A 23,091-nucleotide genomic window follows, 5' to 3' on the forward strand; every position below is an offset into this window, starting at 1 on the left:
AGATGACTATGACTGTATATACGCCCTTGTAGACGGAAGTAAAGAACACATTCCCAAAAGGTTTATGACAAGTTCAGTCCGAGAAGCATACCGCGGATTCATAGAACCTAACCCCGATAACACCATGGGGCTTTTGAAGTTTTATTCCCTTCGGCCGCGGTGGGTTTTGCTTTCGCCTCAGCAAGAAGTCTGCTTGTGCTTTTACTGCGCGAATGCCTCTGTTTGCCATTCTGCACTGCAAAGAATACCTGGGTATGCCTACACACTTGATGAATTGAAAGACTTATGTCTATGCAGCTGACAGTCGGAGAAATGCTGGTTGGGTGATTGCGAGATGTGGCCGAAAAAAGGCGGCTTAACTGTAACAATACTAGGGGTACCTTAAGAAATCGAAATCACGTACGCCGTATGGAAAAACGGCAACCTCCTGAAAAAGCACAGACGAGTGCATTTGTGCAAGAGCTTTCTACGTTGATTAGCTATTCGATTCCACATGAATACATTAGGAAGACTCAAACTCGAGCTATACATGACGCAAAGCAATGTGAAAAGCCGGGGTATGTGATGTTGCACTTCGACTTTGCAGTGAACTGGACTGCAGTAGTACCAACGAGGTACAGTCGTACCACTGGCACAAAAAGCAAGTATCTGTTTTTACCTGCGTTGTCACCACTGAAAAATCAACGCGAAGCATTGCTGTGGTCAGTGACGATCGATATGACGCATGACGCCACCCATGCCTGCTTCGCACTAGGCAAAATACATGACTGGCTGAACAGCGACCTTCTTCAAAATCATGTCATATACGTGAGCGACGGGGCTGCAAGCCATTTCGAAAACAAATATCATCTGTACGAATTATGGAAAAAGGACCATGTCTCTATAAAGTGGTTGTTCTCTGCCACAGGACATGGTAAAAACGCTTGCGACGGCGTTGGCGGATTAGTGAAACACCAGGCGTCTCTCAACAATCATAGAGCAGACAGAACCACTGTGATAACATCTGCATCTGAAATAGTCTCTAACTTATCCGGAAGTCTGAAGAACGTGCGAGTGATCCTTGCGCCTGCAGACGAACTTCAGCAATTTCGTGAGCACAAAAAAGGTGAGTGGAAAAACTTGCCACCTGTGACAAGAATACGCTCATGGCACATGTGGTTCGCTGCACAAGGCAATACAGGTTCCCAGAAGGTTTTATCCGTGGCCCGAATGGCTGCGACTCCCATGAAAGAAATAAAAATATTTTGAAATGAATTCGTGCTATCATAGAGGTTTACGCTGTCCTAAAGGTCTTTATATACGCTAGGTCACATTTGTTCTTCATAATTTGCAGGCTTACTCTCTACTGCCAAGGCGAAATATTATACCACATGTAGAAAGGAGTCCCCAATTCAAACTATGTACAATTACGATACAAGCTGATTGAAAAGAGAAATCATACACGAGATCTTCGTTCTCTTCGATTTTGTGTTCATTCTTTGCTTTCATGCCATATCATTTTGGCTGCCAACTTCTGGATAATCATGGCTGAAAACTTAAACATTTTGATTATTTCCGGAAGGGCTGAAAAATATCTGACTTGGCATTTCGGGAAGAATTAAAAATGCCGAACGACCTAGTAGCTTTTTTCCAAACGTTAATCAGGTTCTTTTACCGACTCTTGAGTTTTAGCTAGCATACCTTGATTAGAAGCAATATAATGCAACATGTTTTTTTATATTCTTGCCGGCATATCTTCTGAGCACTTCCTGTAACACTTTGAGAAAAATCGGCAGTGGGGTTTTTTTCTATTTTATTTTTCAAAAGAAGGTCCTATAGGTAAAAATTCAATATTTGGCATTGTATTTGTTATGCTTGGCTTCGCTCGCTAGCAATGAAAATTAGTACAATTGTTTATTACATACGTGCCTAATAACTGCGCAGATTTAAAAGCGCTGCGAATTAAAGTCGAGGAGGAAAAAAATTCCCAAATATAGCCTAATTTTGTAATTTAGTTGTTTTTCATTTTTTTTTTTGCAGGAAACACTAGCTTACTCAGAACGGCGGAAACGACCCTAAGTTACTCCTTACCACCAGTACATTCAACTCGTAAATTTATATTCCTAGTGGCTTGCATAAATCCACTCAAACGTCGTTGCAAAATCCAGAAATAGCGCGATGCACGAAAATGCGGCCTGCGCCGTGACATCGTTCATATTTGTTTTCTCCGAATGTATTACCGTCAGGACAAAAATAATTTCACTATTGATATGTTCAATATCACGCGCTAAGCATGCCTTAAAAACCAAGGAAAACAAAAATATCGAAACATTAGGCAGTTTGATCTCTCGTGGAATCACATGTACTATGGTAGCAAGGCTCCATAGACGCCCATACGTACAAAACATGGCGGCTCATGGGCGCCAGCGACCAATGAAAATTGGGGGGCCATGACGTCAAAGGACGTCACTCATACGATTACTTTGGCGCGAATTATAAAGAAGTTAAAAAAAAAAAACGCCGCGTTGCATTGACGAGCCTGCATCTTTTGAAGGTTGTTGCATTTAAGCGCGCCAACCTTTGCCTTCTAAAATAACTCGAGTTTCTGTTGTTTACGCCCTTGTGTATAAGCAGTTGCTCCAGCACAATGAAAGTGGTTTGCAAAGGCGGCGGCATAGAAAGGCAGCAACACTTCCAAATAGAGACCACGCATTCAAATTCATAATACAAATACTGCTGCAAGTCATGCAATTACTTTGGCCATTTACTTTGTCCCTCAGCAAAGTAAGGTGCGGTCCAGAAACACTGGTGCAACAGGGCAGTCGTGCCCAGTTCGCAATGGAGTGTACCAATTGTGAACAATTATGGTTTTCATATTTATGGTTTATTGCATCGACCAAGCAAATACAGCAATAAAGCCCAAGAATAAAAAATGCATGTCGCAGACAGCACAAACAGTAGCGCTGTTTAAGAGGGCTAATCATCTGAGTGATCAAAGCCGAGACATGGAAAAGGCTTGAAGTGCCTGCCACAAAACGTCACCAGACAAGAAACATGCATGTTCCGAAAACAAAGCTAGGTGCATCAAAACATACGTTGAGCATAGAGCACTGGGATTACTCTTCACATTTAAATTCTTCGGCAGAAACTATACAGCAGTTTTCAAGGCAATTTCAAGGTCGCACCAGTCCAGACAGCTTTAGCATCAACAAACGTACCTAACACATGAGCATTGGAGCATACATTGAGTCTGGGTGCAATCTCCAGATCTGCTCACAGGTGAAATTCAGCCGGAAAGCGGTGTAATAAGACACCGACAGTTGAGTCCAAGATGTCGCAACGTGCCACAGAGCATCGCTTCCTCACTTTTTGCGGGCCCATCTTGCGATAAAACGCTAAGCGCAATACAATGCAGCTAAACGACTTCGCACTGCCCGCACGATGAAGGGGACGAAGCAAAAAAAAAACAAAAAGAAACGCGGCTGCAGAGGGATATTAAATCTCACCAAACGGCAACAGAGCAGGGACCAGCAAGGACGTCGAAATCTTCGCAAAAGGGAAATTTTCAGACTTGCAAACTAAATTTATACGCTTTTCCGGGCGCACCAAGGCCCGCACCACAGCAGACGAGCAGCAGATAGCGATAAGAAACCGTTTCATGCTTCGTCAGTTTCGTTATCTCCGTTGCGTTGGTTACCTCTGGCAGCTCCTCCTGACCGATGCAGCATCAAGGGGGGGGGGGGGGGCGGTAGGAGTGTTGCAAGGTCATCATCATCATCATCATCATCATCAGCCTGATTATACCCACTGCAGGGCGAAGGCCTCTCCCATATTTCTCCACTTAACCCGGTTCTGTGCTAGCTGCATCCACTTGACCCCTGCGAACTTCTTAATCTCATCCGCCCACCTAACTTTCTGCCGCCCCCTGCTACGCTTTCCTTCCCTTGGAATCCAGTTTGTTACCCTCAGCGACCATCGGTTATCCTCTCTTCGCCCTACATGTCCTGCCCATGTCCATTTCTTCTTCTTAATTTCCACTAGAATGTCGGTAACTTGAGTTATTTCTCTGACCCACTCTGCACGCTTTCTATCTCAAGGGGGGGGGGGGGGGGCGGTAGGAGTGTTGCAAGGTATTTTTTGTAAATTAAGAATGTCTTAATAAAATATTTTACCTCAATCACAAGCGAAGTTTTCAAAATATGTATTCTTTTTATGTTGATTGATACTTTTTAGTTTGTAGTAGTATAATTTCTTAATCTGAGTGATTGGCCCACCGACCTGCGGTCATGATGCGGTACCGCTGAACCGCTTTTGGGCCCAGCCTTCGCCACCATTCCACTTCCGCCATGGCTGCTCCGGCAATTTGGTAGTCGACGCCAAGCAGCGCTGACGCCCAGTAGACAACGTTGCCAGTTGGGCAATCCGATATGTTCAAATTCGCTGGGCACTGTTACGATTCGCAGCTGTCGAACATCACAGTTGAAGACGCAGAATTTCGGTCGACCAGGGCCAGGCACACATCGTTGAACGGAAATTTGTCAGGGTGGATCGTCGTAAAAAACTGCGTGCGCAGTAGAAAACATGTAAGCTGCGTCCATAGAAAACGTATTACGTAAAGAGCGGACACTGCCGTAGTGTCCTGTGGCAAAGCTACTACACTGCCGCCAGCGCCCCGAGCGGCTGGTCAGACTGCTATTTTGAAACTCGGACATTTTATGCGCGTGCTTTAGCTCTGTTTCAGTTTCGGTTCCGATAGCAATGGTTTCGATTCTGATTTACCTTTCACTAATAAAATATTCATCTAAATCATCCCTAGTGATGAGCAAGTGCTTTAATACTTCTTTCTAAGCATACAGTACATAAAGACGTAATAAAGTGGCGGATCAGAGCATTTTTACTGTGAATACCGCCAAGCTTGTCGCAGAACCTAAGCGCGGCTGAATTAGCTCAGGCAAGTTGAAATAATGGTATCGGAGCTGTTCTTGTATTTTGACGTTATTGAGCCGCATTTCTCAGTGGCATGCAGTAGGAGGCAGTGGTTCCAAACAAAAAAGTTTATCTGTTTTGTTTACATTTTGAATTGCACAGAAAGAATAGTGGATCGCACACTTTATAAAATGCAGGATATTACGAAGAGTAACAAAAAAGAAGGTATGGCAAAGCACGTGACACAGTGTCACGAAGAGAAGAAAACTGCGCATGCCCTGTGAGCGTTTTTATTCTGAAGCATCACTCGTGAGAACAACACAAAAGCGGTTGTGAACGGCTATAGCCGCAAGTAGGCTGGAAGGAGGTGGTGAAGGGCGGCAGTTCCTGGCCCTACGGGGCTGGGACGGTCGGTCAACGCCACTTGAGGCGAGGGCTAGCCAACCACCGAATTTGTATCTGTTGTGGGCCGTCATTGCACTCGCCACCGCTTAGGTGGTGGACGACGGCTGTTGCGGCGCGCTTTTCTCTCTACTTCTTTTTCTTTCTTCTCTCTCTCTTCTGTGCACACAAGGCAGCGGAGGTGGCTCAGCTACAGTCAGTAGCAGGCCCACCACCACCACAACAACAACAACAACAACACAAGTAGGGAGGAAAAATGCATGCAGAGCAGAGCGGAATTTCTATACATCAGCCTTCAGCAATAGGCTGTTGAGAAATTTAAACGCAACACATTGAATAGATAATAGCATCACATTATTATGACCACGATCAAAACTGCCCGCTGCCCGTGGGACCAATGTATTACAGGGAGCCTACAGTATGTGACTAATAGCAGTAGATGTGCTCAAAAATGCAGGCCACAAACAGGCAGCAGCGCTTTATCGACGACAACGAAAATGTTTTAGCCATGACAAGGAACGCGGCATGCAAAAATGATGCTTACGAACCTTAATTCTACATATGCAATAAAGTAAAGATAATTCACAAAACGATTCCATATGCGCAATGCACTCTTCTTGTCGTGCCAAATGAAAGTTCGGGTTATGGTATGGATGACACACCGATAAATGCTTTTTGTTGATACCGTAGGTCGCGAGTGACAAGGTGCGTCATGGATTACCTTCTATGTTACATGCGCAAAATTCGTTATGGCTAATAGCGTCCTTAGCTCAAGAAACACCCAAAATAATTCTGCACACAAAAGAAAGCAGTTCACCGGCAAAACGAGGCGACGAGGTGAGGTGGGCGTACTCGGAGGACCGGCGCCGTATCAACGTTGATATTGTCACGTAGTGGTGACAAGGCCGTAGACACCTGAAGAGGACACAGGCGAGATATACTGAAATGGAATTTGTATTGGGCTGACTTGCGCCCGCAAAAGAACTAAATTCTCGGCGGCGGTGATAGCAACAAACGCGCTTGTCGATCGTCAAACCAATACTGCTCGTCGCACTCGTCAACGCTCAATTTAAAGGCTGCTCAGAACAATCTAGATAATGTCGCGAACTGTTACTAGCGCGACCTGGAACATTGCAGAAACATACTCGAGTGGTCGGAATCTTCAAGACAGATCTCGGCGCATCTTGCGCGACAAAGAAAGTGATAAAGGTGCGTCTCGCGACATCGAGCATTAACAAACAAAGAATACCGAATTGATACGCGTGCCAGAATTATAGTGATAAAGCTGCGTGCCGTCGGCTACTAAAATAATAAATACAGTTTTGAAGGTTTCGCGGCATTACTCCCCCCTTAGGAAAAACACCGCCTTGATGTTCCAAAATAAACGAAGCAACCTAAACGTAAACATCACAAAGGTTAAACACCATGGATTCCTTAATGCGCGCAATAAGGCTTCAGACGAACAACATGTACGATTTATAGCCGCGCGCATCGCCTTTGTAATGCTGTCGTACCGTCGGGAATGACTTCATAGTCGAGGTGTCCGACGGGACGAAGAAGTTTGTATGGCCCAAAGTATCGACGGAGTAACCTTCCACTTAGTCCGGGGCGGCGAATTCGAATCCAAACCCACACTTGGTCGCCTGGATTGTACTCTGCGTGGCGTCGTCGTAAGTTGTATCGTCGGGTGCCGGTGACCTGTTGGTCTTTAAGGTGGCGGTCCTACTCCAGCGGTGAAGAGACGACCTTTTTGGTGATATTCATACGCCTACTGCGCCTCACTCGTTTAGTTTATAAATGTGACTTTACTATATTTCTAAAGTTTATTTCCTCTCCTCTCTAGTGGTGCATTTCGTTTATAAATAGCTGCAACAATGTTTAAGCTGTAAAGGAAAACACAAAGGTAAGGAACGGCTTTTCAGCTCTACTTGTATCAGGAAAAGCAAAATTGTGCAGAATCTTTTGCACCTAGAAAAAAACCGTTCGAGATCTTTTGAGATTAGATGTTAGTGAACAAAGTTAAGCATTTTTATTACTGTGTATCGCATAGTTTATTAGTCACGCGCCTGTCAAAAGTGGATAAAACAGGTAATTATACATACAATAACGTTCAAGATATGCATTCTGCTGCGGAGATTTTTTGTGCATTTGGAGGTCGTACATAGTTCGCTTTTTCCTGAAAATATCATATGTCTGCTTCATTTAGTGTAAAAGTTATTTGTGATCAAACTTGGCGCTTTTTTTTGTAAAATGGCTAAAAGTAAATGCTAAACTGTTCATGTAATGCCATTAAGGCTATGCGCTCGTTGCCTCTGTTTTTTGTGTTGTCTTTTTTGCGCATAGCCTTATAGGCATTACATGATTCAAGCCAACTAGCCCGACAACAACTCTTGTTGAGGCTAAACTGTTCAAGTAATAAGCTTTTATCTGTGCTGAAATTTCGCGTGGAAAAACTTTACACCTCGCTATCAGAGGATAAGCATCGGTTTTGGACTACGACTCTCGAGGAATGTGCACGAGCAGGTTGATTTCAGCTAATTTTTTCGTGGTTCACTTGAAGCGCGCGAGCTCTTCATGAAATATTTTAAGCATGATTGAAATGCTCCATGGCTTGTTTGTTTTTGGCGAATATAACTTAAAGATTCGGGCTTTCGTTCCTTCATTCAACCGGTAACAATTATAAACTACAAAGCGTACAAAAAGCAAATAATAGTGGAAGAACAGAGCCACGTATAATAATTCTAGTAGGTAGCGCCATCTATGAAATTTCATGTGCACTAAAATGTCGCAGTTCAGAAAAATTACGAGAATGGCGCCAAAAACACTCTGAATCGAGGGGTGTTTACGAGAGGGTATTGTGCTTCTACAACGTTTTTCCTCTGCCCTTTCCTTTCCATCGGGCGAGAGAGGTAAACACTGGCGAGTCGGGTCGAGTGGTCGGGTCGAACTGAGGTGCAGGTGCTTCGCGCACTCAGGTGCTTCGCGCATGCGCAGTAGCGCTACTTGAAAATGGTCCCTTGAAAAATGCACACTTGCTTGCTTTGAGATTTATTTATCGCCTCGAATTAAGTATGTCATACTGTTTGTGTGCCGAAACGTTGCCAGCTAAGGCTCTCGCGCTACTTACTTACTCTACTTACTCAGCAAGATATAATCGTGCCGGAGACATTGAAAATTTTTTTCTGATTTTGTTTTGTATTCTTGTAGCGCCCCTCGCGCCGCGCTTTTATCACAATCAAAGGCACAGCGCTGGACGAAGAAGAATTTGGCACTAAGCGTCTCAGTGCAAGCAGCGAAAAAAAAAAATACAGTTCGAACCCAAACGCTGTCGGAGCTGGTAATTCCTCGTTTTAGCTCGCCACAAAGCTATCTTCAGATGTTCGCGGTGTTAGCATATATTGTGAGGGTGTGGAATTTAGACTTTTTTTATTTCAGTGGCAAGAAGAAAACATATCTTCCCCTTTCTACGATAAAATGAATAGCAGGGCACGGAACTATAACACTGCAGAAATTAATATAATATAATTTCAAAGAGCGTCTCCCTAGGAGAAATTGCACGAATACTTGTACCCTCTGCCACTTTACTGGTACAGATAAAATATTTCGACAGTCTGCCAAGTGCAACTTGAAAACCTGAACATGCACAAGCATGCCTCTTCAACCTTCCTACTGAAGTTCCTATATAGCGCAAGCAGTGCAGGTTCCAAAGAAAAGAAGAAAAAATGATATAGTGGGCGGCCCAAGATAATCACCAGCGTTACAGTCATGTTTTTTTTTCCCCCGAATGTTGTGTTTCGGTGATGATAGTAAAGGTAACGTGCCGCAGTAGCTGCCGGGGATTTTTTCGGTGAATGGGCAAGTAAAAAACAGCCATGTGAAGCTTCTCCAATACAAAAATGTGATGTTGAATCGGGTTTTGCCACTGCATTTCCGGCATTCCCCTCACTAAATATTAAAAAAAAAAAATGATGAGGCTCAACGCTGCTGAACCGAATGTCGAGCTTTAGCTCAAATGAGAGAAACCACTGTAATCAAGAGTTCGACGAAATGCGGTCTGATCAGGTGGTGGCATAAAAAAATATACAGGGTTACTGACCAAGTCAAAGTTTCATGAAAACGTACTAACTTTTCGGAAGCCCAACAGCTTCGTTGTTCACAATAGATAAACCAGACAAAAAGCATTCGTTTATATCTTCTTCAAATACTTTGACTTGATCAGTGCCCCTATATATATATATATATATATATATATTTTATGAGAGAAAACACTGAATTGGCTTCCCGTTTGATGCTTTTATTTGCGCTTATTTTATACGTGCATGATGTCCCGTCCTCTTCCCAGCTAATTCCGCTTCGTGAAGGGGGATATATCGCGGATTGTCCGAAGCATTACGGCGTCTACGGTAAACCGTTGATGCATTCGGCAGGGAAGCTGGTTCGGCGTTCATTTTGCTATAATGCTATACCTGCCTAGCATCGCCCGCTACCGCGCTTTGCCGCTGTGGCCGGGGGCGTGGAGCGTTCGGTCTAGTTTGCCCGGGCACAATAAAGACGGCGAAGTTGCTATGGTGATGGCACTGTTTACGATTCTTAAAAAAGCGCGTCACTCACGCAAGTGAGCAACAGAGCTAACGCTCTAAAAGCCCGTCGGCAGGCAGAGCGTTTCCAAAAGAATGGGGCCTTTATCTCGAGTAAGGTAGATACCGTGTCACCCAGGCGTCCACTCGCTCGCCGTCTCAACGCCCAATTTGTTGACTTTATATTTGAACCTTGTTTTGAAGCAACTCGACTTCCTGTGTTCTGAAAGACATCCGATCATAATTTGACATACAAGAATGTGAGAATTTCGAAGCATACAAAGAACGTGCTTCCGTTTGACCACATGAAGCAAAACCACTGTACTGCATTGGTATGGAAAACTTCACAAATTATAGCACATGACAAATCTGACAGAACGCGATCTGATCGATGCGTCTAATCGTTTGGCATTTGCAGGAAAACATTTGGTAAGCATGGGCGCTCTTGCATGGAGTAAAACTTGGGCTCTGATTATTATGTTGCAAATGTGTGAATGTTCAAGTAAGTGCCATATCACGAAATTATTTACTACCAACACATGAATCCGAAAGGCGGGCTCAACACTAAAGTATACTTGTTGCATACGTGTGTGTGCCCTGTGAAATGAGTACTATAAAGTAGGCTCCAAGCTAATATTGAACAGTAGTCCAGCCAATATATTGGTTCAGAAAGCGCGCGAATCATCACGGGAAGCTGCAGCAGGACAGGTCAGCGTCTTCCATAGCATGCTACTTTTCACATCAGATTTCAGTGTCGAGTGAAATTTTGCAGGAGAAAAATGTTTCTAGGAGATTGATTGCTAAAATTTTATTCTAATTGCCTGAAAATACTGTATTCCTTTAATTACACACACACACACACACACACGCACACACACACACACACACACACACACACACACACACACACACACACACACACACACACACACACACACACACACACACACACACACACACACACACACACACACACACACACACACACACACACACACACACACACACACACACACACACACACACACACACACACACACACACACACACACACACACACACACACACACACACACACACACACACACACACACACACACACACGTACGTACGAGCGAGCGAATAAATAAAATGAGGACTCTGTGGCGCATCCAATTGGGAGTGGGGAAGTGGCCGCCATAAGCGCCTACAAAACTGTCCCTGTTAGGTCCTTTCTTCTGGCAACATTCCTTTACAACCCCCTCTCCCCTTCCCCCATTTTCCACATAGTTTAGTGCGAATGCGCCTCTTCAGTGCCGAAGAGAACATGAATACATGCCGGCCTCCTGCGCGATACATAGCCTCTTGGTGGATTTCACATCTATTTCGAAATATCGATTCATCTCAAAAGGAAAAAATTGGCAATCATTCACTTATTTGCACATTGTAACTTACCAGCTCTAGCTTCCAAGATTGGACAAGCACGAACAAAAAATAAACAAGGGCGACGGTTGACTGAAGTTCCGCTAATTATAGCTACATTATCATATTTGTAATCCCGTTTAATAAAGCAAATTTCTGTTGACCGCGAGAGCTGGCAGCTTCCACTCCAGTCAAGGAGTGTTCCGATCCCTACTATATCTATGGCATCTACAATAGGGAGGTTTAGAATATGGTACCCCTGCCGCTTAGGGGGACAGGGTAATAGCGCGGGTGATAGTAGGAGCACAATTCTCTATTATAGTGCGAACGCTCCGCTATTACTCTATCCCACTTACGAATAGGGTCGCCGTATTCTAAAGCTCGCTAATGATCACTCGATTGCACAGCCCAAAAGACGAGGATCAAAAGAACACAAGACAGGCGCCGAATTCAACTAAGGTTCTTTGACGAAGTCTGCAGAAATAATGCCATTCGCTTTTCCTTTTCACTCGTACTAAGATTGCACTGTGCAATCATGTTGACACCCTGTTTTATTTGTGTTCAGTCAAGCTAGCCTACTGCAGTCCAGTCCAACCTCCTCACGCTCGGCGGGTAGGAGCAATCGGGTTCGTGGCTCTACAGTGATATCTTCAGCACTGCGAAAGGCTGAGGAGCCCTTTCAATTGTGCTCCTAAGTGCCTTTCGGCAGTGCGCACTATAATAGAGAACTGTGCTCCTACGGTCACCCCCGCAAATTTGGAGGCGCTTAGGAGCACAATTGCCTATTGTACGCGTGATCCTGGTTGGACCGGCTGGGGATAGAGGAGCCTTAGGCTGGGGTGCCTCTGCCTTTCGCTGTGCTGCAAACATCTTGTGAGACGAAGTATAGGCAAGAGAGGGAAGGCTCTTGTCCCATTGTCGGGGCGCGTTTTGTTCGAAGTAGTGGTGCGGTGGGGTGAAGAGGGGAGTTCAATGGGGCAGCCCATGCTGTGCAGGACGGGGACAAAAGCCCTCCCCTTCTCTGCCTGGACACTGCTGTGGAGCCACAAAAACGTTTGAAAGTCCGCGCAGAAACACAAGAAAAGCGTTCAGGCAGCGCAAGTCGAGAGGGCTGGGTGGCTGGGTACTCAATTCCTCGATGGATGGAATATAGGAGCGTCCCCTTTGAAACGGGGTGGTAGCAGTAGCTATCATGCTCATTTTTCTCCCTATATCTTAATTATTGATTTAGAATGGTTAACTAAACCATCATTCTATTTAATAAATTTTGTTCCTACATTACTAACATTATGTCACTTCTCTGCTTTTAAGCCACCAATCTTCCAGTCGTTTTTTGCTAGTTTCCCTCGCCGGTTTATTCACCCGGCCACTGTTATCTCTAAACCCCAGAGCTTCAGGAACAGTGATTGCGCCTGCACCAACTTCCGGATGGATACCATTACATTCGAGTACAATATGGGCAATTGTTTCACTGGAGTTTCCACATACAGTACATCACATCTCTTGGGAATGCCAGGACCAACCTGACCCAACGTTACTAGTGCCATGCCCGACACACGAGCAGTGGGAGGCGGCCCTTACCAGCGACAACCTGGACCAGCAAGCCTGGATTATCCAGCTAGTCTGCAAGTCAGCTGCTGCCAGCGGAGCCCTGGACTAGGGGCACCGACCACACAGCTCCTGCGAATTCTTACTGATTATTATGCTCATTAAAAGTTTTCTCTCTCTCTCTCTCTCTCCACATACAGCACATGCGTCATCTCCTCAGTCATGGATTAGTGGCGTAGCCTGGTGGCAGAATCTGAACTACTTCCAAGATGGCGACCGTGCAACCGCCTGCGAGTCGTCGGGCTTCCTCTGCACGCTGCAGGTAGGGGGCGACGTCAAAGGTGTCCTCCTTGGTTAAATGCGGCAGCCCTGCGTCTAGCCTCGTCGTGGGCTCCCTGCCGTACACAAATTTGAGCGGGGTCGCTCTGGCCGTCTCCTGGAATGCCGTGTCATACGCGAAGATCACGTACAGCAAGATGGGGTCCCAGGTCTTGTGTTCAGCGTCGACGTACATGGCGATCATGTCCGCAATCGTTTTGTTCAGGCACTCCGTAAGTTCATTGTTCTGGGAATGGTTCGTCGATGGCTTGTATGACTGTATTCCAGGATGGCTTGCGTCAACTCTCCAGGATGGCTTGCGTCAACTCTGCCTTAAACGCCGTTCCCCTGTCCGTGATGAGCACTTCTGGGGCGCCGTGTCGCAAGAAAATTTGTTCGACAAATAATTTAGCGACTTCTGCCGTGGTAACCTTGGGTAGTGCTTTTGTTTCGGCGTAACGGGTAAGGTATTCACTGGCCACGATGATCCACTTGTTACCGTTAGGTGAAGTAGGATGGACAGTTGGTACAATTGCATAGTGGGTGGAACAGCGCGAAAAGACGAAACACACAAGAAAAGCTCTCGTCTGTTATGCGTCTCTTCTTGTGCGTTTCGTCTTTTCGCGCTGTTCTACCCACTATGCGTTAGGTGAATTTGGAAAGGTGCCAAGGAGATCCATCCCAATTTGTTGAAAAAGTAGGATTAGGGGTGGAATCCGGTTCAGTAGTCCCGCTTTACTGATCGGCAGCGTATTCAGTTGGCACTCACGACACGTATTTACGAAGTGGGCTACTTCGGCAGGCAGTCGCGGCTAGTAGTACTCCTGGATTCGATGTAACGTGCTCGCCAACCCTAGATGGCCTGCTATTGGCTTATCGTGCTATGCCAGCAGAATTTGCTGCCCGGAGGCTTTTAGGCACAACAGGAAGCTGCGCAGTCCTGTTGGGTGCGAAGTTCTTCTTCACGAGAAAGCCATTGCTTAACACGAATGATGATAAATGATGCTGGAATACAGCAGGAGGGAAAGCGGTTTTCCTTCTAAGTAATCGGCTAGCGCTTTCAGAACAGGGTCTGATCGCTAATGTTCTGCAAAACTGCTAGCGCTGACCAGTCGTTGTTGATGTTGTGCTCTCAAATAATGGCACATACTGTGGGGGTTCTTACTAGACCGTCGAGCCTCTTCTGAGATGTACGGCCGCAAACACCGAGGTCCGCGATCGCACACCACATGCAGCCGTTCTCACGGCCGCAAAGTGGTAATGCGAAGTACGACACAACGCTGAACAGGACTTTGCCCGGAACCAGATGTTTATTGGGTCTTTCCAAAAGAACGCTGGTGATGATCTTGCGGGTGACCCTATCCTTTTGGATGGGGCCTGACAGTTAGAAGGGCAAGATGGCGACAACAAAGAAGTAGAGCGGGAAGGTATTTACCTTGCGTCCTTCCGTTGTCGTGGCTCGCTGTCGTCTCTCTCCGGCGGTAGCCGGTTCCCGCCGATCTCGGTGCATCTTGCCCTTTGTCCTTTTTCGGCCAATGAGCGTCGCATCTGCGAAACCTAGCGGTGCGCTCCTGCGCCCGGTGAGGGAAGAGGGAAACGCGGTGCTATCGAGCAACCCGTTTTGGTTACTCGTCCTCGGAGAAGAAGGAATACTTTTGTCCCCTTCGTTCTCCACGGCGCGCGGTGTTTCGGAGGGATACGCGGTTCTCTGCGATCGCTAAAATACCCACGAGGGGGATTGGCCACACGCGAAATCTGCAGTAAGGGAGTTATGCTGTTAGCTTGGAGATAGGCGTCTTCGTCGTCTTCAATCGCCGGCGCATCAACGGAGGCTCGTGACAAGCAGTCTGTATCTGAGTGCTTGCGACCTGACTTGTAGATGACTGTGATGTCGAATTCTTGAAGACGGAGGCTGCATGGGCAATACGGCTGGAGGGGTCTTTCAAATTTCCCAGCCAGCAGAACGCGTGGTGGTCGCTTACCACCTTGAATGGTAGGCCATATAAGTATGGGCGGAACTTGGAATTGGCCCAGATGATTGCAGGGCGCTCTTTCTCGGTCGTCAAGAAACTGGCTTCGGCTTTCTAGAGGGACCTGCTAGCGTAGGCGATTACTTTCTGCTGTCCGGCATTCTTCTGAATGAGAACGGCGCCTAGGCCAGACTGCTCACGTCGGTATGTATCTCGGTCTCAGCGTTCTCATCAAAGTGGCCTAGCACAGGAGGAGACTCTAGACAGCGCTAATGTTCCTCGAAGGCTTCCGCTTGTGGTGCTTCCTATTGAAATGGCACGTCTGCCTTTGTAAGCTGCGTCAAAGTTTTCGCGAGGTGCGAAAAGTTCTTGATGAATTGTCGGTAATAGGCGCACAGTCCAAGGAATCGACGCACAGCTTTCTTGTCACCGGGCTGTGGAAACTGTGCGAACGCAGCAGTTTTCTGTGGGTTAGGGCGAACTCCCTCCTTGCTGACGATATGACCCAGAAAGAACATCTCTTCGTAGGCGAAGTGATACCCTACTGAAAAAACTGTAAGGGGCAATAACCTCACATTTTCTCACACAATCTCACTCAATTCACATAAGAAATCACGTAGAAGTCGCGTATAATTGCATAAGTTCTCATAGTTTCTTGTACATTATCATAAATTATGTACGATATTTTATGATAATGATTTGCACCGTATGAGACTCTATGCGATTAAATGAGATTTTATGAGGTTATTGCCCCGTAGAACTTTTGGTTTTTCAGTAGGGTACTTCCGTGTTTTCAACGTTAATCCTGAGGACTTGATTGCGTCAAGCACAAGTGTGAGCAGCCTTGTCTATAGCACGCCGACGGTACTCAGAGGAGCAAGTCAGCGCCATCTAACGTTAGGCCTTGGGTTTGAGTTAGGCGTCCCGTGCGCATACGCGGCCAAAAGAAAGCACTGTCTGCTCGTTGGTTCTCGGCCTTATTTTCGCTAAGTGCTTGTGCTTTATGCCATCATGTAGGCGCTTGATGATTTGTAACAGCGGCCAGGAAACCAACGCGTTTCGCGCGAATCACGAAAAGGCTAGGAATATGCGATGTGATACTCGGTCATCCCAAGCATGCAAATTCATACTGCAAATACTGCTGTAAGTCATGCAAGTACATTGTCCATAAACACTGGTGTAACCAGGGTGTCGTGCCCAGTTCGCAACAGAGTCTACCAAGAGAACAATTACGGTTTTCATATTCATGGTTTATTGCATCAATCACGCAAATACAGCAATAAAGCCCAAGAATAAAAAATTCATGTCGCTGACAGCACAAACAGTAGCGCTGTTTAAGCTGGCTAATCATCTGAATGATCACATCCGAGCCATGGAAAAGGCTTGAAGTGCCTGCCACAAAACATCACCAGATAAGAAACATGCATGTAGAGAAAACAAAGCTATGACAAGTGCAATTGAAATAAAAATGTCATGAAAGTAGGAGCATAGAGCGCTGGGATTACTCTTCACATTTAAATTCTTCGGCAGAAAGAATACAGCAGTTTTCAAGGCAACGTAAAGGTTGCACCAGTCTAGACAGCTTTAGCATCAACAAACGCGCTTAAAACAGGAGCATTGGAGCATACATTGAGTCTGCGTGCAACCTCCAGATCTGCTCACCAGTGAAAGTCAGCCGGGAAGCGGTGTAATCACACGCTGCCGGTTGAGTCCACGCTGCCGCAATGTGCCACAGAGCATCGCTTCCTCACTTTGTGCGTACTCATCTTGCGATAAAGCGCAAATTGCGCAACACAATGCTGCAAAAAAACTTCGCACTGTCCGAACGTCCAAGGGGACGAAAGCAAAAAAAAAAAAAACACAGCTGCACGGGGATATTAAATCTCACCAAACGGCGGCAGAGCAGCGACCAGCAAGGACGTCGAAATATTCGCAAAAGGGATATTTTCAGACTTGCGAACTAAATTTATACGCTTTCCCGGGCGCGCCAAGGCCTGCACCACAGCAGACGGCGATAAGAAACCGTTTCGTGCTTTGTCAGCGTCGTTATCTCCGTTGCCTTGGTTACCTCTGGGTGCCTACTTCGCAAGAACCTAACAAGGCCTGAAAAGTTTCGTCACGACCGATGCAACATCAAGGGGGCGCGATAACAGGGTTGCAAGATTAAAAAAAATAGTAATGTCTTAGTAAAATACCTTACCTCATTCATAAGCAAAGTTATCAAAATGGCTATTCTTCTTAAGCCGACTGATATTTTTTAATTTGTAGTAGTATAATTTCTTAATCTGACTGATTGGCCCCCCGACCTGTGGCTAGCTGCGGTACCGCTAAACCGCTTTTGGGCCCAGCCTTCGCCACCACTCTACTTCCGCCATGGCAAATATAGGAACTTTCCTCAACGATAAAGCACAGGAGTGGTGAGTGGGGCGTATGCAGGAACGCGCGTTAATCCGCTATCATCTGGTCTTGCTTGCATGGCCGTCTGGTTACACTCGAGAAACTAGGCGCAATCGCGAAGCCCTGGCTACCGTCGCAGCTTCACAAATGCAGGCAGTGCGGCCCTAGCGGCACTAAAAGTACTCGTTAGGTGGAGCTGAACAAGTAAGCGATATAAGCAGGCATACCTCTGAATTTCCGCGCATGCGCACGAGACGCATAGCTCGAACCCAGAACTTAACGTTAGATGTCGCTGACGTGCTCCACAGAGCGCCGTCGGAGCGCTCTGGACAAGGCTGCTCACCACTGTACTGTTCGAAGCCTTCTCAGATGGTCTTCAACGTTTGACGAGAACACAACGGCGTCGTCCAAGTATACCAAACAATTCTGCCACTTTAAGCCAGTCAGGACAGTGTCCATTACCTGTTGAAACGTGGCAGGTGCGGAGCACAAGCCAAATAGCATTACCTAGAATTCGAAGAGGCTGTCCTGTGTTATAAACGTCGTTTTCTCGCGGTCTCTTTCGTCGACATCAATTTGCCAGTACCCACTCTTGAGGCCCATCGACGAGAAATACTTAGCGTTACAGAGCCGGCCCAGTGTACCGTCGATTCGGGGAAGCGGGTAGACATCCTTCTTCGTTATACTATTCAAGCAGCGGTAATCGACACAGAAACGAAGTGTCCCGTCTTTCTTCTTCACCAAAGCAACTGATGCCGCCCAGGGGCTGTTTGATGACTGGATAACATCATCACGCGGCATTTACTCAACTTGATCGCATATGGCCTGGCGTTCTAGCGGCGACAAACGGTAGGGGCTTTGACGTAGCGGTAGCAGTCGGGCGTGTTTGTCCGTGATGATGAGAGGCTTTGCCAACGGGGTTTGCCACACCTTCGACGCTGAAGAAAAGCACTCGCTGTAGCTTTGAAGAAGAGTGCGAATCCGGTCTTGTCTGTCTTGGGGGAGCGCTGGGTTGATGTCGAAATCGGGCTGCTTGGTTCGTTGGGTGCAGCGTCTTCAAGTTGTCTGGGTAGGGCGAAGACTTCCCGGGGGTCTTCTAGCTCGTCAAGGAAAGCAATCGTTGGCCCCTTGTTTTGGTGTCGGCATTCTTCGGTGAAGCTCGTGATGACCACTTGAGCTTGTCCGTGACGAAAACGGGAGACGCCTCTTGCTACTTCTAGTCCGCGGTCAAAAATCAACTGGGTGTCTTTTTCGACGACACCTTCAGCAAGTTTCGATGCCGCTGGTAACCATGGAGACAACGATGCTTAATCGGAGCGGTATACTCAGTACTTCGTAGAGGACGTTTAGAGTGAGGTGTTGCGTCGAAGTCGTCGTGGAAGGTATTGCTTTGTACGTGGATGAGCTTTGAGCGGAGGTCGATGATCGCCTGATGCTCATTCAGAAAGTTCATACCCAAAAAAACGTTACGGGATCACTGCTGCAAGACCATAAAGCTCGTAGGGTAAGTGCGTCCATTCACTTTCACTCTTGTGGTGCATCTCCCCGACGGCGTATAAAGTTGCCACCAGCGGTGTAGATTAGCGGGTCATCCCAAGCGGACGCTACGTTCCTGAGCTCAGAGGCAAATGGTCCACTGATGACTCAATAGTCAGCTCCCGTGCCAACTAGGTCAGTGACTGTGCGACCGTCCATCGCAGCCTCAAGGTCGCTAGTTCGCGTCCTCGCATTGCACGTTGGCTTCAATGTTCGATTTCTGCTTCGTCTCGTGCTGAGGTTGCGGCCGGGGCACACCGTCGTCACATCGCTGGGCGGCGATGTCAACTTGAAGTCTGGTCGTGATCTCGTCGACGTCTTGTGGAGTGGCGATTTAATGGCTGCGTCGTCTTCACTCATCATCGGCGCGGAGGATCTTCGCGGTTTCGCCTTGAAGCAACATTACCTCCAAAGCTTGCTCTATTTGAGGATCTTCCGCGCACACTGTCATCCTAGTTACTGCCTGACGACGCAAAGCGGGCCCTGTACGGCGATGGGGACCTGAACTGACAGCTTGGTGGCGCATTCTCACCGCTACGCAGATAGTTGTCAATTTCTTGCGGTCGTCCACCTGGGCGTGGTCGTGCAGCGTCTACTGGAAATCCGCGGAGACCGACTCATCGGTGCGGGCAGTGGCGCAGAATGTGGCCGGCCTCACCGCAGTGGATGCATGATGGCCGGTTGTTTACAGTCCTCCAGGCGTCGCACGTCTACTTCCTGGGACTTGGAGGTCGTTGGTCGGCTTGGCGTGGGGGGGGGGGGCCAAGAGGCGGCCTTCAGGAACAGGACGGTACCGTCGAGGGTTTGGAAGGTCACGTCATGGTGCAGGACGATGTAATGCAGCAGTATAGTTCATAGCTGCTGCTTGTACTGGAGCAGTCGGAGCCGTTGCTTTAGGCACACCCAGTGCCCGCTTGACTTCTTCCTGAAAGACGTCCGCGAGTGTCGCCACCTGGCGTTGTTAGGATGATGGCAGCAATCGGCAGAGCTCATCTCGCACGATCTCCCAGATGTGTTCCCGAAGGGTCTGCCTGCTAGCAGAAGCGCTGCTGTAGGGGCTTGCGTAGACCGGTTAGAGGGGTCGTTCTTAGTGGCGCACCCGGGTGTCCAACGTCTTCTGGATGGTAGACGCTTTGATTTCAAATTCTGCCATGGTTTTTGGCGGATTCCCGACAAGCCCTGCAAAAAAAGACTCTTTAAGCCCTCGCATTAAAAATGTCACTCGCTCACCTTCGGTCATGTCAGGGTCAGTGCGGCGAAAGAGGTGCTTCATCTCCTCAAAGTACGCCAGGACAGGCTCGTTATGGTGTTGAAGTCTTGATTAAAAGAGGGCCTGGGCTTTTTCTTTTCGGACGGCACTTGAAACGACAGTCACAAAGTCTTTTTTGACAACCTCCCAATCTTTCAAAGCCGCTTCATGATTTTCGAACCATATTCGGCCAGATCCTTCAAAAGAAAAGTAGACTTGCCTGAACTTCCTTTCGTGGTTCCAGGCGTTGAAAGTTGCCACGCTTTCGAACAGGTCCAGCCAGTCTTGCGCATCTTCGTCCGGTCGTCCATGTAAGCAGGGGGGCTCACGGGGTTGGACGAAAACAACCGGTGCTGTAGGCTGGGCCATTGTCAGCATTGATGCCTTCCGAGATCAAACGGGGTCCGGCAGCAGGCCGTGTTCGGGTTCGAGCCCTTGAAGTCGGCGGCTGGTTCGGTGGTCGGTGGTCTGTGTGGAGAGGGGTAAACCAGGATTCGAAGAGCAGCACCTCCACCAGATGTCACGCAGTTGTGACAAGGCCGTAGACACCAAAAGAGGACACAGGCGTGATAGTACTGAAATTAACTCTTTATTCGCCTGACTTGCACCGGCAAAAGAACTAAGCAACTTGGCGGCGGCGGTAGCATAAAACGTGCTCGTCCAACTCGTCAACACTTAAAGGCTGCTCAGAACCATCTAGATAACATTGCAAACTGTCACTAGCACAACCTGGAACATCGTAGAAACATACGCGAGTGGTCGGAATCATCGAGACAGATCTCGGTGCATCTTGCGCGACAAAGAAACTGATAAAGGTGCGTCTCGCGGCATCGAGCATTAACAAACAAAGAATACAAAATTGTTATGCGTGCCATAATGAGAGTGATAAGGCCGCATGCAGGTGGCTGCCGATAAACAACAGATACAGTTTTGAAGGTTTCGCGGCAATATGACAACGGGACGCATAAGTACAACTCGGTGGACGTAGATAAGCTACCTTAGCAAACGTAGCAAACGTCGCTACGTGGCCTGGCGGGTGATCAGACCCTTATTTGCTCGGCCGCGAAACGGCTCGATTGTTCCGCTCTTTACGTAAGTATGTTTCTCTGTGGTGCATCGCCATCTCGCTGGTTCCACAACCGATAGTAGAGTGGTAGTAGGGTGCCTTGCGGAAACCTGCTTGATCCTTTGGTTGATTGAAGTTTAAGGTTGGCCTGGTTCTGTTAGCGTTTACCTTAGTAAATACCTTGCGCGCGCCTAACGGATAGTAAGCTGATTGCTTAGAGGTCTTCCTTGATTCCGTAACCGTCGATGTCACAAGGCGTTTCGTTTACTGCGTGGCCAGTGTTTCTAGCACGATCGACGGATAGTAAGCTGATTGCTTAGAATTCCTCATTGATTCTGGTACCGTCGATGTCGCCAGGCATTGCGTATAGAGGGTGGCCAGTTCTTGTAGCAGCCCTCTCCCCCTTCTTTCAACAAATCTGTAATTTATTGAAGAATATTTTGAAGGATTAGCGATTGTGGCGCTCTCAAACGTAGTTTGAGTGAAAGAAATTTGCTGCGGCTGTGACTCGACAGTCCGGTCCCCGCGGTAGGCTATGTTGACGATGATTGCAGCCAGCGCGGCGAGCTCGCTGCGACTGGCACCGTCAGGTGCGCCGGCTGCCTAAAGCGGACGAAGAAACCACCGCAGACATATCGGCCTGCCGCGGCAACGCGGTCGTGCAGCTAACGCCGCAGACATGGAGGAAGGAAACAACTAAGGAGAGGCCCTTGCCATTCCCAATGCATTGGAGAAAGTGTGGCGGAAGTGAGGTCAAAATTTAGGGTTAGCCAAGTCGAGCCATTAGCAACGGCATCGCGGTTGCTATGAAACCTCGGGCCATGAAACAGCGCTAGAAACACGGACAAATAGAAAGACAAACGCACATTATCTGTGTTTGTCTTTCTATCTGTCCGTGTTTCTAGCGATATTTTAATATAATGTCCAACCAACAAGTCACTTCGATTGTCATGGTTGACTGAACAGCCTTTCTTTTTTTTTGCAAGGGGTCAATGTGCAGCCACGCCTGTCTACCATAGCACAAATGCTACCGACTTTTTTAGGAGCTGAAAATAACACTCTTACACCATATATGTTGCCTACATTTTTTAAATGATGCGAAAAGCGATGGACGGTATAACCGCTACTTTTTTTTTTCTTATCCTCCTAAGCGTCCGCAGATGAAAGACTGGAAGCCTTCTCCAGTCTCTTGAGAACCTTTCTGCAGGCTAGTGACAAAACGTCCTGAGGAAACCCCGCACGTCTCAGCCTGTTTACTTGTTCAGTAAAGCTATTATGCATTGGGTGATGACAAGATTTATTTAATGAGGAACCTAAACAGGCTACCGCGATACCACATTTCACCATCTTGGAGTGGCTGGATTTAAAATCGAAAAGTGGTTTCACCGATCTAGGGGAATACACTCATGAGTGGGCGTCCTTGCGTGCCTCCGTCCGCAGAAAACGACGCGCTCAATGTGTCAGTCAAATGAAGGAATTGTTCTGTTTAATATTTAAGAAAACAAAAATTCTCCGGGTATCGAATTCCCACTCATCCGATCACCAACCAAACGCGTTTACAGACTAAGACACGCCGGGCAATGTGAGAAATATATCTTAGTTCCCCGTGTCTAGCGGCATTTCAACACGGTCACTATGGAGACCACCGCCGATGACGTCATAACGCATCCTAGAAAGAAGGTGATGTCATGGGAGAGAATGGCGCGATAACTTCGTTGGGAG

At 47.3% G+C, this 23,091-nt stretch overlaps 1 pseudogene; it reads left to right on the forward strand.

Annotated features, from left to right (window-relative positions):
* Positions 1 to 334: 334 nt before the first annotated feature.
* On the forward strand, positions 335 to 22,841 carry LOC146201244 (uncharacterized; annotated as a pseudogene).
* Positions 22,842 to 23,091: the final 250 nt, after the last annotated feature.

This window comes from Amblyomma maculatum, chromosome 2, assembly GCF_055883805.1.
Source record: "Amblyomma maculatum isolate TAMU_Amacu chromosome 2, ASM5588380v1, whole genome shotgun sequence".
NCBI lineage: Eukaryota > Metazoa > Arthropoda > Arachnida > Ixodida > Ixodidae > Amblyomma > Amblyomma maculatum.